Source organism: Glycine max, chromosome 17, assembly GCF_000004515.6.
Source record: "Glycine max cultivar Williams 82 chromosome 17, Glycine_max_v4.0, whole genome shotgun sequence".
NCBI classification, from domain to species: domain Eukaryota; kingdom Viridiplantae; phylum Streptophyta; class Magnoliopsida; order Fabales; family Fabaceae; genus Glycine; species Glycine max.
This window is the reverse complement of record NC_038253.2, coordinates 30,939,071-30,958,340: the sequence shown is the minus strand read 5'-3', so window position 1 is coordinate 30,958,340 and position 19,270 is coordinate 30,939,071. Positions and strand designations below refer to the sequence as shown.

General features: G+C 40.0%; 1 long non-coding RNA gene across 3 annotated transcripts; it reads right to left on the bottom strand.

Annotated features, from left to right (window-relative positions):
- Window positions 1-15,365: 15,365 nt before the first annotated feature.
- On the bottom strand, window positions 15,366-18,223 carry LOC100792986 (uncharacterized). Of its 3 annotated transcripts, none has more exons than XR_001385654.2 (4): window positions 17,041-18,223; window positions 16,403-16,515; window positions 16,106-16,282; window positions 15,366-15,934 (listed from the first exon to the last, which is right to left on the bottom strand). It is a non-coding gene; the product is annotated as an uncharacterized lncRNA (long non-coding RNA). The 3 variants fall into 3 exon arrangements; XR_001385653.2 differs by having other exon boundaries at window positions 16,403-17,320; window positions 17,583-18,223; XR_419175.3 differs by having other exon boundaries at window positions 16,403-18,223.
- Between the last annotated feature and the right edge of the window lie 1,047 nt (window positions 18,224-19,270).

The window sequence follows — 19,270 nt, the reverse complement described above, 5'->3', positions numbered from 1 at the left end:
CGGGGTGCATCGGCCGATAATCCTGGAGGGGTTGCTGGGCCAAATAATCCGCTAAGGCACTTCCCTTTACTACCTTTTGGGTGACGTAAACGATATCGAATTCAGACAATAGTACCTGCCACCTAGCGATTCGTCCCGTGAGGGCTGGTTTTTCAAAGATGTATTTTACGGGATCCATTTTGGAAATAAGCCACGTGGTATGGCTGAGCATGTACTGCCTAAGCCGATGTGATGCCCATACCAGAGCACAACACGTCCTTTCCAACATTGAGTAGTTCATCTCACATGCGGTAAACTTCTTGCTCAGATAGTAGATGGCTTGCTCCTTCTTCCCAGAATCATCATGTTGACCCAACACGCACCCCATAGACTCGTCCAACACGGTCATGTACAGGAAGATGGGTCTTCCTGTTACAGGTGGCATGAGTACCGGGGGATTCGCGAGACTTTGTTTGATCTTCTCGAAAGCCTCTTGGCAGTCACTGTTCCATAGGACCGCTTGGTTCTTACGTAACAGCTTAAAAATGGGCTCACAGGTAGGGGTGAGCTGCGAGATAAATCTTGTGATATAATTCAACCTGCCCAAAAATCCCCGAACCTGCTTCTCCGTGCGTGGTTCCGGCATTTCAAGGATAGCCTTCACTTTCTCGGGATCTATCTCTATCCCTTTCTGACTTACGATAAATCCTAGCAGCTTGCCCGACTTTACCCCAAAGGTGCACTTGGTTGGGTTCAGTTTTAATTGGTATTTTCGCAACCTTCCAAACAGCTTACGCAGATTGACAAGGTGTTCGTCCTCAGTCCGAGACTTAGCAATCATGTCATCTACGTAGACCTCTATTTCCTTATGCATCATATCATGGAATAATGCCACCATGGCACGCTGATAGGTTGCCCTAGCGTTTTTCAACCCGAAGGCCATCACTTTATAGCAGAATGTCCCCCATAGGGTGACGAAAGTGGTCTTCTCTACATCTTCGGGTGCCATCTTTATTTGATTATACCCCGAGAACCCATCCATAAACGAGAAAAGGGCGAACTTGGCCGTATTATCTACCAATATGTCAATGTGTGGCAGGGGAAAGTTGTCCTTAGGACTGGCTCGGTTCAAGTCCCGGTAGTCCACACACATTCGAACCTTGCCGTCCTTTTTCGGGACTGGGACAATGTTGGCCACCCACTCCGGGTATCGGGCCACAGCTAAGAAACCTGCGTCAAACTGCTTCCTTACTTCTTCTTTAATTATTAAGGACATCTCGGGTCTCATTCTTCGTAACTTTTGCTTAACCGGAGAAGACCCAGGATTCAAAGGCAACTTATGCTGCACAATGTCGGAATCCAGACCGGGCATGTCTTGATATGACCACGCAAAGACATCTTGATACTCTTCAAGAAGGGTTATCAAGCCTTGGCGGATAAGCGCGGTCATGCCGGTTCCTACCTTTACTTCCTTCTTTTCCTCCGTGGTCCCCAAGTTTATCAATTCGGTTTCTTCTTGGTGGGGCTTCATTTCACGTTCTTCCTGAGCGACCAACCTCTCCAATTCCGGCGACAGGACGTCCTCTTCCTCATTTATCGTTTGGCTTATGTCTCGATCGAAATCGATTGTCGAACCCTCGTTGTTAGGATCCTCAAAGAAACGACCCTCATATCTATACCAAACAAGAAAAAAGAAACAAAAACATGCAAAATGATATGAGAAAGGGTGGTACTGCAAGAACAGATGAAACAAGATCTCTTTGTTTATTTAATAAGGTAGGTTTCACAAAACGAAAGAGAAAGGAAATCTATAGGCTCTAATTACATTGAATCAGCAGTATAGACTTCTGACTGGCTTATCAGGCGCCAGTTCCCCACTTGGGAATCGGGGTGGCATGGTTGCACAAAACTTGGTGAGTTTTGAGGGAACTCCTCTTCTATTGCGGCCACCTCCTCCTCAGACACCATTCCAGCGCTGGTGAAACACTGGCTAATACGGTCGGGCCATACCCTATCTGCCCGAAATCTTGAGGGCACGTTCCTCCTTCCCGGCATCCCGGGCTCGTACCCTAATCCATACTTGTATGGATTTCCCTTGATATCAACCACGTCGGGATCCTCGAGGCAGTCTTTGCCTAGACCCATTCCGGGCTCAAATCCATTCCTGAGCATAACACGTGCCACCATTATGGCCGCGTTGGAGAGAGAAGGTAGCGACGGACTTGGTTCCACAGAGGCGCAGCTCACAACCTCAAAGGATTGGAAAGCCGTTTTCAATGATTCTTCCGCCGCTTCTACGTACGGTGCGGAGGAAGGGCAGCTCACTAACATATCCTCTTCACCCGACACTATCACTAAAAGTCCACCCACTGCAAACTTCAATTTCTGGTGAAGCGTTGATGGGACTACTCCCAGGGCATGAATCCAAGGTCTTCCCAAGAGGCAGTTATAGGCAGGATTTATATCCATCACTTGAAACACCACATTGCAAGTGTGGGGGCCTATCTGAATGGGAATGTCGATTTCCCCCATTACTTCCCGCCGAGTGCCATCAAAGGCTCGCACCACCATCGAGCTCGACTTTAAATGTGACGCACTAAAAGGAAGCTTTTCCAAAGTGGACCTCGGCATCACATTTAAACTCGATCCATTGTCGATAAGTACCTTTGCGACAACGTGGTCCATACATCTCATTGACACATGTAGAGCCTTGTTGTGTCCTCTCCCCTCAATGGGAATTTCTTCTTCCGCAAACGCGATGTAGTTGTTGGTGGTTATATGATTAACGATGCCTTTGAAACCCTCTACTGAGATATCATGTGCCACATGGGCATCGTTAAGGACCTTCATCAACAGCGCACGATGAGGCTCGGAGTTTATGAGTAGTTCAAGCAAGGAGATCCTTGCTGGAGTTTTATTTAGTTGCTCGACTACCTTAAACTCGCTTTGTTGGATGAGGCGGAGGAACTCATGGGCCTCTTCCAAAGTCACTGTTTTTCCTTGAATTCCCTCTTTCTTTTCGGCTCCTCTTGCCACGGGAGGATCTACTTCTTTCGAGGGGGTGGCTATGTCTGTGGGCTCTTGGACTATGGGCGCCTTCCCTTTAGAGGGCAGTTCCGCCGGGTGAGGGGAAGCGAACACTCGACCACTGCGGGTCACGCCACTGAGGCTGGTGATGTTGGTTACCTTAGCTGATAGGGAGCCAACTTCGGTTACAACTCTTTCGCTGGACGTGGGAGGGGTATACTTCCACGGAACGACCTTATTACTTTGATATGCAAATGGCGTTGGCTTGGGTGCCGCCTGCGGGTATATGGGTGTGGAGCCGGTCCCTTTCCTAGTAAAACATATCACTAGGGCCTTGGGGGTTAAAGGAACCCTCTTCTCTTCCGATTGCATGCAGATTTGTGGTTCCTCCTTCCCTCCTATGAACACTTCAAGCTGCCCGCAATCCATGAGCCGCTGAAGCAATTCTTCCACCACGGGACAGGTTTCCATGTCATGGGACTCCCCAAGGTGAAACAAACATTCATCCCTTTCATCCCCACATCGGGGGACCATGCACGCCGCTTACAGCGATTGATAGATGAAACGTCTGGAAGTAGTCACATCTCCTAACCTCTTTGTCCGTGGTGGCCCGTCCTCTTCGACGGCGTTCACGCTAGCACCTCCATGACTAGCTAGCGGGTTGGTTTTAACATTTGGGCCTTCTTCCTGAAACGCCAACCAGCCGGCACTAATCAGATGTTGTACCTTATACTTGAACGGGATATAGGAGTCAATATTGTGTCCGGGAACTCCACTGTGATACACACACTTGGCACCCGGATCATACCACTTGGGGTAGGGTGGCTGGAGAACTTTCCCGGGTATGGCCACCACCAAGTGATTCTCCAATAGTGAAGGCCATAATTCGGAGTATGCCATGGGAATAGGAGGGAAGTTGTCTTTCGGGTGCTGTGCATACTTATAGGTCGCGCCGGGGGCTGTATTATTAACTGGCCGGGGTGCGGCTGGAGCTGTGCGTTGGGCCGGCGCTCTTTCTGCCGCGGGTGGTCCTTTTACTTGAGTCGGGAGGGAATTCCCGGCTCAGATCAAAAAATTTGGGGGATTGGGCTGGTATGAGCTTTGGATGTTTTGGGGTGCTTTCATCCATGTTGGGGCGGTGGTGACCGCGTGGGCGTCTCCTTCCTTTTTCCTTGCGCCCACTGTTGGGGCTCTTCTGTTGTTGTTGGGGGCCATATTGGCAGCATATTCAAACTTGCCTTTTCGTAGCCCGGTTTCAATCCTTTCTCCGGCGAAGACGAGATCCGCAAAGTTAGCTGGCATGTAGCCTATCAGCTTTTCATAGTAGAACGTGGGTAACGTATCTACCATGATTGTGATCATCTCCCTTTCCGTCATGGGCGGTACGACTTGAGCTGCGAGATCTCTCCATCTCTGGGCATATTCCTTAATGGACTCATGCTCTCGTTTAGTCATACCTTGAAGCTGGTTCCGATCGGGAGCCATGTCCGTATTGTACTGGTACTGCCTAATGAAGGCAGTTGCCAAGTCCTTCCATGATCGGATCTGGGAAGCTTCCAGATTGGTATACCATGCTACAGCTGCCCCGGCCAAGTTGTCTTGAAAGAAATGGACCAACAACTTTTCGTCCGCGGAATACGCCCCCATCTTCCGGCAATACATCTGGAGATGCCCCTTTGGACATGTCGTACCTTTGTACTTATCAAAGTCCGGTACTTTGAACTTGGGAGGGATGACGATATTGGGCACAAGACACAAATCTGCCAAATCCGAGAATGGGTAATTGCCGAGGCCCTCGACTGCCCTCAACCTTTCTTCAAGCGCCTCAATCTTTCCTTTATCTTCTGCAAAGGGAACAGATTCTTTTACGGGTGTGGGTGAGGCCGGGGCATGGCGGACTATGTTCGGCTGGGGTAGTTCATGCGGGGACGGATCTTTGAGGTGGAGCAGGGGGCCAAGATGGGTATCTCTTTCCCCATCGTCTTGCCCGGGATAGTCTTCATAAGGTGGGAGTTGCCCCTCAAAAGTAGGGGCTTGGCTTAAATCTTCCGGGGTGGCACGAGGGGTGAAGTCCGGAGGTAGGCCATAAGGATAAGCTTGCGGACTATACCTTCGACCAAACACGGCCGTGCTTCTATCTAGGCCCGGATTCAAGACGGGTTGCAGCACCGGCTCCGCTTCCCTAACTGTACTGGAGGCGGTTGCGATGGCTTTATCCTCTATGGTTTTCTGGAGTATTAACATGACCTCCGAGATGGAAGCCATTTGATCTTTCAAGGCCGATAGATCGGCCTTCATCTATTCCTGCACGCCCTCTTCATTATCCATTTTTCTGGATCGAGTGTTATAGGGGTGCCTTGGTGTTTTCTTAGTTATGATGAAATTCCTAAAGAAATAAACAACGGTGAGTATGCCACCAAAACATGAGTATGCAAATGGATGATCGGAGCACTTGGATCCACCCCAAGATTTTTAGATAACGTAATGAGTCCAGAACTTTCTCATTTTATAAAAAGAACAAAGCTTTCATCTAGCCAAGATTATACAAGGGTGTTACAAAAGAAACTAACGATTCCTAATTATATGGGCCATCAAATCTATCATGTGCTGACAGTAATTGATTAGCCCATGAATCTCCTCGGGGGCAGTACACACTTCGGCCATGGCTTTTGCTTTGGCTAACAGACGCGAGAGGTCTTGACTCCCATTCAAGGTGAAGGCAAACCTATCCATCCACATAGTCGCTTCTTGATGCAGCGCATCAATCACCCTTCCTCTTGCCTCTTTTTCGGCATACACTTGTGCATAGTCCTCCACTAACTTTTGTTCATGGGCCGTGGACTGGTTCAATTCTTCCTTGTATTGTCCTATGATGGCTAGCATGCTTTGCTCGGTGGCTTCCAAGTGTTGAGCCAAATTCCTTTTGGACCTTGCGCAAGCAACTAACTCTTCTTTTAAGATCATGCCATGCACCCGCGACCGATCTCTTTCCTCTCTTCGGAGCTTGAGCTCACTGTTGCTACCCCACAATGCTCCTCGGAACTTCTCTCGACCGTATTCCTCCTTGCGAGCCCTTTTGGTTTCTTGTTCAAGGGCTTTTGCAGTAGCCGCGTTTTCTTCTTGTAACTCGGTGCACTCCTTCCGGATGTGTGTAGCAGCTGACTTGAATTTTTCCTTGGCGAGTCTCGCTTTCCCTAGCTCCAACTTTAGAGCTCGGACTTCTTCATCTTCCTCCGGAGCTTCGAAGTTCTCCTCGTCGATAACCTTCAACTTGGAGAGCCAATCTAACCCCCGCGTGTGAATTCTTAGCCATCCATGATAACCTCCGATGACGCCGTTTCGGATGCCTCTAAGCTCCTTGTCTTTCCTCAACGGACTCCTCCACGCCTTGTGGATTCTTTGTATAACCTTGAGACTTTGGGCGCCTAAATCTCTCACAAGGAAAGGCGTGAGACTTTCTTCGGTTGGCGCTCCCCTCATGGGATAACCTAGCTGTCTTATGGCGAGTGCGGGATTATAATTAATACAACCCCTAGTCCCTACCAGTGGAACATTAGGATAGTCCCCACACGAGAAAAGAACTCCTTCCTTGCCTTCCTTCCAACGCGGAAACCAATGGATCGTGCTGCCCCCTATCACAGCCAAATGTTGGTCCCAAACGACTCTTCCTTTTTCAGCGCATGAGCGATAGCTTTGAAGCGGACACGGGTGTCTCGTGTCTTGTCAGAATAGGTGTGAAGTCAACCATACACAGAGAGCGGGTAAACAACAAACAATCCGTGCACTGTTTTTCTCGCACCTCTGGTCAAAGGTGTCGAACAAATCTGCCAAGATAGCCACCACTGGACTTTCCTTGCTATGGTGATATGTGAGGAAAGCATCAATGGCGGCTAAGTCTACCAAGCCATCAACATTCGGAAAGAGGACAACCCCAAAAATCAACAAAGCTAAAATATCTGCAAACGGGCCCCACTTCTCTTGGCTCGCCATATCCCTTGCTTTGCCTTCCAAGTATTTCCGAGGCAGGCCCACCACGCCGTTCCGAGTTTGCTTCGTGCGATCCAACTCCTTTGCTGAATCCCCAACCACAGCCGCAATCTTGCTTAAGGAAGGAAGAAAACCGGAGAAGAGATACGGTTTCCTCCCCCCTAGAGGGCATCCTAATATTTCCTCAAACTCTTCAATAGTTGGGACCATTTGGAAGTCCCCAAACGTGAAACACCTCAACGGCTGGTCGTAGTATTGGGCGAGGGATACGACAGCTTCCGTAAATACCTCCACTATGGTCAAATCTAGAATCTTCCCATAAACTTTGCGGAAGGCTTGCCTTTGGAGGGGTCCCATCAATCGTCCCAATTCCTTGAGGCTAGTGACGTCTAGACCTTTAACCTTGACTAGATAAAACCTTTTGCCGTTTTGATTTGTCCCCATCATTTTACCTAAAAAAGGGGTGGATCAAGACTCCGACATGAATGATGCAATGCGTATGCATGAAACGAAAAGAAAACAACACAAAAGGGGTAATTCACACATACGAGACCGCAGAGATCCAATTTTAATGCTACGTTTTGGGCATGACTGCGCCTTAACGTAGCATTAAAAAGGTTACATATTACTCCAAACATCACTTGCAAAACTATAAACTAGTGCTATTCACCAAAAATGCATGAGAACAAATGGCACGGAGCGTGTTTGCTCTTTGCCCCTATTTGGGAACCTAAGACAATATCTAGGGGTCTTTAATAACTATTTCCCCAACCATTCATAACTCACACGACTGTTTTCTAGAGGTATCATCACTCAAGATAATAATATTGTGGCGGTATGGAATACCAGCGACAACACATTATAAAGAGAGAAAGCTCTAGACGAGGTTTCACTATTATCAAGCAAGTCGGAGACCTAGCATGATGATAGATTCACCTCCACTCCTTAAATTCCCATGAACCCGGGTGTAGGGCCCCTTTTTGCTCAAACCCGTGGGTGCTTAGAATGCAGTGTAAAGAATGCGAAATAAACAACAATTTATTTACATTTTACACAGTTCAACAAATGCACACACGAAGCTTTACAAATCCACAATTCCTTAAAAGTAGGCCTAACTCACAAAAAGTCCCCAGTAGAGTCGCCAACTGTCGCAACGTGCCCTTCGCGGGCGAGCGAGGGCGAGGCTCACGGATGCGCTTTCCAAAGGAAGAAAGGTGCGCGGAGTCGCCACCAACGTTTATTTGTGGAAAACGTCGGGAAAACCGAAGGAAACCGGTCAAAATGAGAATTCTAAGTTCGGGAGTTGTATTTACGCTTGAGGAAGGTATTAGCACCTCTTACGTTTGTCTCGAAAGACAACAGCCTTATTTCTAGAATTGTGGAATTGTGTTACCTTAACTTTTATTTCTTTTTATTTTTTGAGGTCGACAAAAGCGGGGCTTTTGCTCCTACGTACCCTCCTTTGGAGAGGAAATCAGACCTACGTAGTTCTTCCTTAAGCGTGAATCGAGTGATTTTTTTTACTTGAAAAGTGATCATTTTAAGGCATTGGACCTTAAAAATGATCCATTTTACTTGGTAAGAAAACTGAAATGATAAATTTTCAAAACCCTATTTTTGTGGACGAGCTTGACTAGGCGAGTTGATTTTAGCCTTAGTTTCACTTTAGTTATTTAGTCAATTCAATTAAGAATGAGAACTCCCAAAGAGAAAACGTCCAATTGATTTTCCGCTTTACTTTACTAAAGAAATATTTTTTGGTTATTATATTATTATTTTACCTCTTTTTTTTATTTCCAACATGGTTACGGCACGACCGAACGGTCGGAATTCATTTTAACAAAAATTACCGGATGATACAATTCAAACGATCGGTAGAAATTTATTTTATTTTTACATTAAGCGAGGAATGACTTAAATAAATGACTTAAGCACATCAAAAGGCGGTATAAAAAGTAAATGAAAACGAGAATGAAAATACATGAAACGCAATGTGGACCACCACGGGTTCATAGAATGAATTGAAAAGCTTGGTTTGAGGTACTTACCCGTTGAAGATCGAAGAACAATGAAGAACGAATGAAGAACGCCGAAGAACGGTTGAAACCTTTTGCGAAATTCTTCACGGAAACGTTACGGAAGCGTTTCGGAAGCGCCTTGGCTTAGATTTTCTTCACGGAAACAATTTTTCCAAGCAAATTCGAAAGAGAGAGAAGTGCCTAAGGGGCTGAACCCTTTTCTTCTTCACTTCCTCCCTTATTTATAGCAAAATAGGGGAGATGCTTGCCGCCCAGCTCGCCCAGGCGAGCCAGGTTGCTTCCTCCAGAAGCAACAGCCTTCTGGAGGAAGCTTTTGGAAGGCCCAAGTGGGCCTGATTGCTATTTACACCCCCCTTTTTACTAAATGCACCCCCTTTCTATTTTTTTGTAATTCTTTTTCCGTAACGTTACGAAACTTTACGAATTTCGTAACGATACTTATTTTCCTTCCGCAAGGTTACGAATACTTACGGATTATGTATTTACTCCTTTTTTACCTTTCGAAGAAGTCACGAAAACTTACGGATTGCGCAAAAACACCTCTTTTCGACTTCCGCCACATTACCGAATTTCACGGAACACGCAAGCCTGCTTCCTTTCGATTTCTGAGACGTCTCGGGACTTCATTTATTGCATGTCATCAAGTAATAATCCCCGGACGAAATTAGGGTATGACAAGCATGAAAACACAAAAAGACATAAAAAAGGACAAACATCTTGAAGTCATATTTGCACACTTGATTAAAGACTGTCATCCCTTGTGATGGACGCGTGGGGTGCTAATACCTTTCCCGTGCGTAAAAATAACTCCCAAACCTTTCACACTTAAAGTTCGTAGACCACACCTTTCCGATTTTTCCGACGTTTTTCTTGAATAAACGTTGGCGGCGACTCCGCGCGTTCTCCTTCCTTGGAAGACGCTCACGTGAGCCCCGCGCCGCCCTCCTGCCGAAGGGTAGATTGCGACAGTATCCAATTACACAATGTTTTTTAGCACATCCCAATCAACCAAAACATGTTGTAATATGTTACTACATAATAGGTTACATATGTACATCTTTCAAAATCAAAGCTAATCTTGACTTGAATTGAGTTGATTTTCTTAAGGCATGACCTAAGCTATTTCTATTATTAAAGGATACATATGACTAATACTAAAACAAGAAATACAATGCAACATCCATACATGTTTGGCATATCAAATTAAAACTAAAACATAAATCTAAAGGTTCTTCAACTCTTAATGTCAACACTCCTCTTCCTTGCCTCTACACTCCATAGTGGCAAATATCAATTCATTTTAGAGTGGAATATATCTACCATTGTCTTATTGTATTGAAGGTTTCAAAAGTTGATTGGGGTCTTAAACCTTTCAGGGTCTTGGATTGTTGGTTTCAAGATGGAAATTTTGAGAAATTTTATGGAGGAGTCATGGAAGAAGATGTCAATTCAAGGATGGGGAACATTTATACTTATAGAGAAGTTGAAAGGCCTAAAGTCAAGCTTGAAGGTATGAAATGCAAATAAGTTTGGAAACATTCATAAAATGCATCAAGGTATTGTCATTGATGGCATTTGGGAGGATGACCCACTCAAAGTCAAGCATGAAGTCAAAAGTTTTATATTAAAAAAGGTTTAAGGAGGAGGAGAGAAATAGGCCATATTGGATGGGATTAATTTCCCTTAAATTTTATAGGATGATAATGATTTGTTGATGGCTAATTTTTAGAAGGTAGAAGCTAAGGAAGTAGTGTGGGAATATGGTAGTTAAAAAAGCCAATGGTCTGATGGATTCAATTTAAAATTCATTAAGACCTTTTGGAGTACTATGAAGGAAGACATCAAGAGAATTCATGAAGAATTTCATGCTCATGGTGTGATCCCTAGAGGTTGCAACTCTTTTTTTGCCCTTATTTCTAAAGTAGATGATCCTCAAGGCTTAGGGGATTTTAGACCTATATACCTTATGTATGTATAAAATTTTGACAAATTATAGCAAGGAGATTAAAAGGTGTCTTGGTCGACGTTATTGATAAGTGCCAAACAGCTTTCTTGGAAGGTAGACATTTGTTACATAGTGTCATGGTGGCAAATGAAGTGGTGGATGAACCAAAGAGGAGGAAGAAAAAATGCTTGGTGTTCAAGGTTTAACTATGGGAAAACATATGATTTTGTCTCGTGAGAATTCTTGTTTTATATGATGCAAAGGTTGAGATTCGGAGATAAATGGAATGGTTGGGTCAAACAATGTTTGATTTCAACGCACATTTTAGTGTTAGTCGATGGAAACCTTTTTGATGAGTTTGTTCCACAAAGAGGTTTAAGATGAGTTTTCCACTTTCACCATTCCTTTTTACCATAGTGGCAGAAGGTTTGAGTGGCTTCGTGAGAGAAGCAGTTGCAAAAAAATTGTTTCAAAGTTTCCTCATCGGTAGAAATGCCATTAAGGTTAATTTATTGCAATATGTTGATGGTACAATCTTCTTTGGGGATGCATCTTATAGTAATGTCACAACAATCAAAAGTATGTTGAGAAGCTATGAGATCATTTTTGGACTTAAAGTGAACTTCTACAAAAACTCACATTGATCTATGCACATTAACTATTCACGTGTCAGTCAATAATTATAATTTCAAGCATTAAATAGTCATATTTTTCATCAAATGCCTTTTAAAAATAAAAAAATAAAATACATAACAAAAATATGTTTTTGTTATACATAACACATTGAAAACATGTTTGTTTTTTGCTATGCTATGTATAACAAAAACATGTATTTTGGGGGTGGAAAAAAATAATCGGAAGAAACATAATTCCGCTGTAAATGTTGCATAGAGGAATCATGATTCCTTGGGATGAACATTTTCGGAATAATGAAAAGGCCACCCATATGGGTGATGAGAATAGTAATGTTTGGGGTGAGAATAACAACTCCCCATGTTGGTAGGTACTTGGGCGTTGATCTTTTATAATATACTGACAACAAGCGGATCCCATGCAATGCACAGATTTTTTAGTGACAAAAGAGAAAAAGGAAAAAAAAAAGGAGAGAAAGAGAGACAAAAAAGTGAATTGTAAAAAATAATAAAAAATATTGTCCAAGTGTGTGTGCCTACGTGTGCGTGTGTGGATATTTTTTTTTGGAATTGCTATACTTCCCCTTATTACTAGCACACTCCCCTTTGCAAAAAAAATACTCCAAAATATCCCTTTTCATAAATTAGTATTGAATGATTTTTCACTCCCTTTTCTATTCTTTACTTGATTGGATCATGTGGCTACACTCTCAAACAATGCTGACAACACTGATTGCAACCACGAGAGCTTTCTTCAGATCCTCAACATACTTGAGAGGCTTCGTGCCACGCTGCTGGCTTTGTCACTACTAGCGGCACTCGACATTGGTGAAGCATTCCAAGTCAAAGAGAGTGCGGAAGTGACGTTGCAAAACACGACAACATCATTTTTAAGCATCAATGTGATATAGACAAGCTATGCTTAGCTCTTAGTGACGAATATATGGGGGGCTAGTAGGGGCATCATAGCCCCCCTCCCTCAAAAGGTTTAATAGATATATAATAATTAATAAAATATATACTACTTATAGTAAAAAAAATACTTACCGATAAACCTAATAATATGGGTTATCAATGATTATATACTAATCTTTTTAATAATATTTGTTGACACTAATTATAATTTAACTGAAAGAGATATGTTTATTAATTATAAATATGATAAAAATGACATTTTTTTACCAATGGTTACCTATACTAATTATATTTTGTGTATTATTATAAGTCTCATTTATCTATCTATATATCTAATTATTAACATTAATTATGATTAAGATTATGTTATAAACATATTTATATATAGTTGTTATAAAATTAATTTGACAAGTTTTAGTTATTAGGGTAAAATATGTTTTTAATTTATATACTTTTATTAAATCTTGTTTTTATTAGTCCTCAAACTTTCACATCAAGTAATTTAGTTCCTGAATATTATAAAAAGTGTGTTTTTAGTCTCTTCTCACAACTTGAAGTTAAAAAGGTACGAAAATTAAGGAGTAAACCCAAAGACTAAAATCATTTTTTTAATAAATTCCAGAGACTAAGTTGTATGATTTAAAATTTCAAGAACTAAAAATAAGATTTATCTAAATTATAAAGGACTAAAACATATTTTATCCTAGTTATTATCATATCCAATGAGTTTGTTCCTCTTTTATATGATGGAATTTTTGTTTATTTGATTAGTATTGTGCCTATGAAACAAAAAATTCTTTCAAAACTTGAAAATAAATTAGTATGAATTATTTCCTTATCTGTCCTTCTTTGCTATAGACACTACTAGAAAAAGAATTTTTCATATCAATTATTTAGCATATTTCACAACGGTTCAAAAATCGTCTTTGAAGTCACTGTTGTAGAAAGTTAACACTTTCCACAATGGTTTTTAAATCATCTTAGAATCTTGGTTTCTACATCGATTCTCTTCAAAATCGTCTTAAAATGTATTTTTTTAAATATTAAAAAAATTAACATTTCTAGATGATTTTTAAAAAAAATCATCTTAAAAAGTCTATTTTCTAAGATAATTTTCTGAGGAATCATTTTAGATAATCTACTTTCTAAGATAATTTTTTAAACAACTGTCTAAAAAAGTCAAATTATATATATTATTATACTATTTCTACCTTTTCCACAATATATATTCTTAAAAGTCAAATTAGTTTTCTGTTAAATGTTTTTCTTTTCACAATATTAAAAGAAAAGAAAAGAAAAATATATGTGAAATGTGAATTGATGAATAAAGCAAGATATAAATAAAAAGAAAGATCCTTAAAAAAAAAGCAATTATGTAAGGAATGTGAGAAAAAAAAGGGTGTTAATTGGAAAATCAAAATCCTAATTTTATCATTTAAATAATATTGTGTCCATACTTCGACCCTTTTCTAATTTCTAATTTGCTATCTATACAGATGTTGGCATACCATAATGATTTAAGTACCATTTGCCACACTGCACATTTAATTGTAAAACACATGCAACTCATACAATTTTCTAACATAAATATTGCCTTGTTAACTTCTATTTTTTACTAGATTTAATAACCCGACAGTAGAAGGAAAATAATGGATTTTACCAATTGCAATTAAAACATGTAATGTAATCTAGCTTATAAGGACACATAATTAACCGTGACAATTTTATGAAGTGATTTGGCAAGCAATATTTTCCAAGAGAAACCATCTCACGTAGAATAATGCGTTCTGTGAAGCATAAAACAACGAAAGACATAAAAATAAACAAGTAACCAAACTATGTTCCCTTGGTCAAATAATTTCAAGATTAACTATTGTGTATATCTAGAAGATTGACTCCAAATAAACAAAATATTTAGTAGCTATACTTAACGAAATACTACATAATGCCTAAAAAGAGAAGGAATCCGAGACTCAATCCAACCTCATAGATCATGTTGTCGTGATCAATATTATCTTGCCAAATAACCTATATAATATGGCTTGTTAGATAATCATTTATTGTGATTCGAACCGATGAATGGCTAAAGGTAACTGTTTAAACTTCTTTTCAGGCATGAGGAGTCTTGAAGGCAAATACCTGATAATCATTTGAATTACTATGATGTCTTCGAGGACTTGAAAGAAAAGAGACAAAGTTGTTCAAATTGTGAGAAAACATTTTATATGTAGGGTGGTGAAAGGACTCAAAACTATCTAATATGAAAAAGGGGGTTTGCAAGGATATAAATGAAGAGGTCATTAACAAAATCTACTGCCTTGTCTTTGGATTTAAGCTTGAAAAAAGTCCTACAAATATTTGTTCTGGAAAGGGCTACCATATCCGGATGGTTGACCGAAGTGGAACTACTCATTTAACTTCTTTGCCCCTGTCTATTTCTTTAAGGAGTTGGACAAAGCATTGATAGAGGGGATCAGAGACAGTTCCAAAGGCGGACAAGCCTTGTTAGTTTATTACTTTATCCAAAATTTATATGTTCTGAACTAATGTTTACTTCACTTTTGTCACTAAAAATCTCACACTTCTATCACTTCAATTTTTAGGCTCATTATTTTTGACCTCTACATATTTATATTCAATGCAATTATACGTGTCAAGGTCCCCTTTAGATGTTTTATAGATCCGTCCCCATAGAGGACCCAAGTCCATATTTTCCTTACAACAACAGTTAAAAGCTTCAACATTTATTTCCTTAGCAAAAAGACAGGATAAAGATTAATGAAGAGGTGCAGAGGAAAAGTGAAAATTAAATAAGCCATCTACAAATTAGAGAGATATCCATTGTATAGTTTTGGAAAGATCAACTAAATTACAGCTAATCCAAAGGATCATATAAAGGGCTTAAGATCATAGCATTGGGATAACTAAATTAATTATCGACTTAGTACAACAACTAGTTTCTCAAACATTATGATGCTTACGAAAAGAATCAAGTGTAACAGTATAAATTGAGCATAAATGAACTTTTTAGGACATTACATATATACCCAAGACTGCATTTCAACAGCCAGATATTACTATTGTAATTATTTTCAGTTGGATGAAAATCACAAACTTACATTCAATATAATTGTCTCGTGTGTTAGTGTTTCCACCTTTAACCCATTTTGTGCTTACTGCTGCAGACTTTTCATTGATTGTCAATGAGTTCTCAGAAGGTCTCCTATACTCATCCACCACAGGTTCGTGATGATTTACCTCATAATCATGACCGTAACGATAGTGTGAAGTATTCTCTGGTTCAGATAGTCCAAACTTGTAAAAGCTTGACTTTGAAGGGTATGAACTCTCCAGCATATATAAATGGAATTTTATGTCTTTACTTTAGAATTATGAATCTTTCTAGTAGCCTATCATTAATAACAAAAGAACAACAATAACAAAGTTTGAGATAAAATAGTGAAACACAACTACAGGACATATTTACATTAATAAAACAAGATAAGAAGAACAATTTCCATCAAACCAAGGATTATATAAAATATCTTAAACATGATATAAATGAAAATTTTTGCTAGTACCTGAGCATGCGATTCACCATAAAAAATGAAGTTGACATGTTCATAGGTGAGACCTTCAAAATATTCGATAAAGCTTCCTGTTGTATTATAGGGATAGCTAATGGTATTGTAATGGACCTCCATGTGTGGGTTCCAACTCATTTTAAATCCTTTTTGCCAAGACAAGTAGTTTGCAATCTACATAGTGAATTCAAGGCAAATTAAATTAGAAGAATAAATGCAAAGACAATGAAGCACACAAACACAAAACAAAAAAGCTTCAGCACTAACATTAATTATTAATTAATATATACAAACCTATTCTTCAATCTTGACAGATTCACCAAGGCAGATTCGTTTACCTAAGTTGAAGTAATTAACAAAAGACCACCTTGCCTCATCTGATTTAGCTACTCCAAAAATGTAAAAACCTGCAGAAGGAAAAAATCACAGATTTCGTGAGGCAAAATGTCATTAATTCAACTACGGATGTTTTATCTAGAATAATTAATTGCTCAATTCCACCCATTCTAAAAGAAAGAACAATCCAGTATGCCTAATCTAGCAATTTACATCCAAAATCAAGAAATTTCAGAACTAACAAGTGCAGTAAAGAAAAATGACAAAAAATTTGAAACGACATTAATACCAAAGCTTGCAAAATTTTAGTAATCAGCTGTAACCATCCTTAGCAATCTAATAAGTTGATATGATTATATCAAAATGTGTTTCTTATCAGTTGATCAAAATAGTGCATTCTAAGATCATGTGAAAGCAAGAAAATCTGCGAGATCTCTCTAGAAGAAATAGATATTCAATGACGAGAATAAGAAGAAAGAGAGAGCTAGAGGAAAATTGTCCTCGCAGCCAACTGCACCAAACACAAAACCACACAGATTAGCCTTTAAGCCATAATATGAACCACAAAAAAACGCAAGAAAAGAGAAGAGCCTCACAGAAGAATAGTCAGGGTGGTTGGCGATCATAGCCGCGGTGGTTTCCGCTACCAATTCATTGAGCTGGCTAGTGGTGACGCCTTTGTAGATTTCAACGCACACTTCCTGAGACACCAGAACAGGGTCATAGTGTTCGGTGCATCAAATTAAACAATCAAACATTGAGTTCTAGAAGAATCCACTCCTTGCTTTCTGCGACGATGATCCTCTCGACATCGCTTTCACCTTGAAAGGAAGAGCCTTCACACAAGGCTTCCTTTCAACCTCTTCCTCCTTGGCTCTGAAGGTGGAGAGAGCATACCGTAAGAGTGAGGTATGCGAGCAAGAGAGGAGAGGAATGAGCACGGAATTGAAGATGGGGAATGAAAATGAGAGACTGGGTGAGAGGGAATATGAAAAATGAAATTTCAATAATGACGGTTCTAGTAAAACTGCCTTTGAATATCTCATTTCAAGATGATTTTGATAAAAATGTCTTTGAAAAAATGTTTTAAAGACGATTTTGCGAGAATGTCTTTGAAAACTTTTGATTATTTACAAACCTTCTTAGAAACAATGTAGTAGAAATGTGTTTTTGCAGTAGTGAGAGGTCGTTAAGATACACCCACAACATAGTGGCTTTGGCGTGCCCTCCAAATGCTAGCGACAAGGTTTCAAAGCTTTCCTATAGGTCGAACTCGCCGGTGCTGCACCTCTCAAATGACACAACTTTCTCTTGTAACTTAGATTCTTTGTTTAATTCTTGTAGTGAATTCTTCTCTCTCTCTTTGCTTCTAGAAAGAGAAAGTAGAAGGCTTATGTGGCAATGGAGACGTTATTTATCACTCCTCCAATTGCAATGTCGTTGAGGGCTCCATGGGTTAGAGTTAGTATTGCAATGCATAACATGGGGATGGGGAAGGACTGTGTTTTTGTTTTGCTTTCTCCATTCTATTTATTTTTGTTCCTTTTTTTTCTGCTTGGTATTTTAATGGATCAATTATAGGTATATCCCAATGCACACATACCTTATTATAATAGCCATTGTTGGTTTGGAAGGTACTTTGGTTATAGGCTAAGGGTTCAAAGTTCACACATGTGACTTGGCAATCTTGGTTCAATGTTGTCTAACTTGGTTCTTGTGTGATGTACGAGTTGGGCACTAGTTGGGTGAGTGGAAAATGCTCAAGAAAAGTGACGGTCTTTGAGTGATACAAAGTGAGAATGTGTATGTATTTGTTATAGTGTTCAAGAGGACATGTAGTAGGACATGCAATTGAAGGAATTTCATGTTGTGATGCGGCTCCAACAATCCCACAACTACCAAATACCAATCAGTCAGCCACGATCCCACGACCATGTTCCCTACATAATTTGATAGTGCTATTAATAAAAACATACAAATTCTAGGTTGAAGAAGTGTATCAAATAATTTATGGGTGGACCACTATTATTAACCTTTACGACCATGTTTCCTGCATAATTTAATAATGTTGTTAATAAAAACATGCAAATTCTAGGTTGAAGAATTGTATCAAATGATTTATGGGTGGACCACTATTATTAGTCCTTAGATTTATTATAAAAATATTTCAACGGTTAAGATTAAAATTGAATATTTTTTAACAAATAAAAAAGAAAAGCAAAATGACAACTTTGTCTCCTCTTTCTTCATCCCACCTTTGCCTCAAAGTAAGACCAAAAATAAAATTAAGGGACTAAAAATAGAATTAAAAAGTTCAGGGATTAAAAATAAAAATATTAAGAAGTTTAGGGATTAAAAGGATAATAAATTTTAAAAATAAATATAGGAAATACTATTAAGGTCTAAAACAAAAACCAATCATAATGGACAATTCTTTATAATATTATATAAAGGCTTAAATATGTTTTTCATACAAGGAAAATAGGTCGTTTTCATATCACTATCTCAAATTTATTTTTGGTCAATTAAGTATCTATTTTTTTTTATGTTTCAACGTAGTACTTATCATTAGTCTCATTTTGTTAAGTGATGACGTGACCGACAAAGTGTCACATCATCAAGCCTACTCACTAACACGCCATTGCCACACGTCATCTCTTTCTATCCGGTTGAAGTTTTTGGACTCTTTAATTTCTTCACATTGTCTTCCAACATAGACAAAGCTCCCAAATCATCCTTTCCACTGGATAACACCAAATGCGACTGTTGTTGTTGCGACGACATGTCGTAGGAAGAAGTTCTCTTGCGGTGGTTATGGTTGGTCGG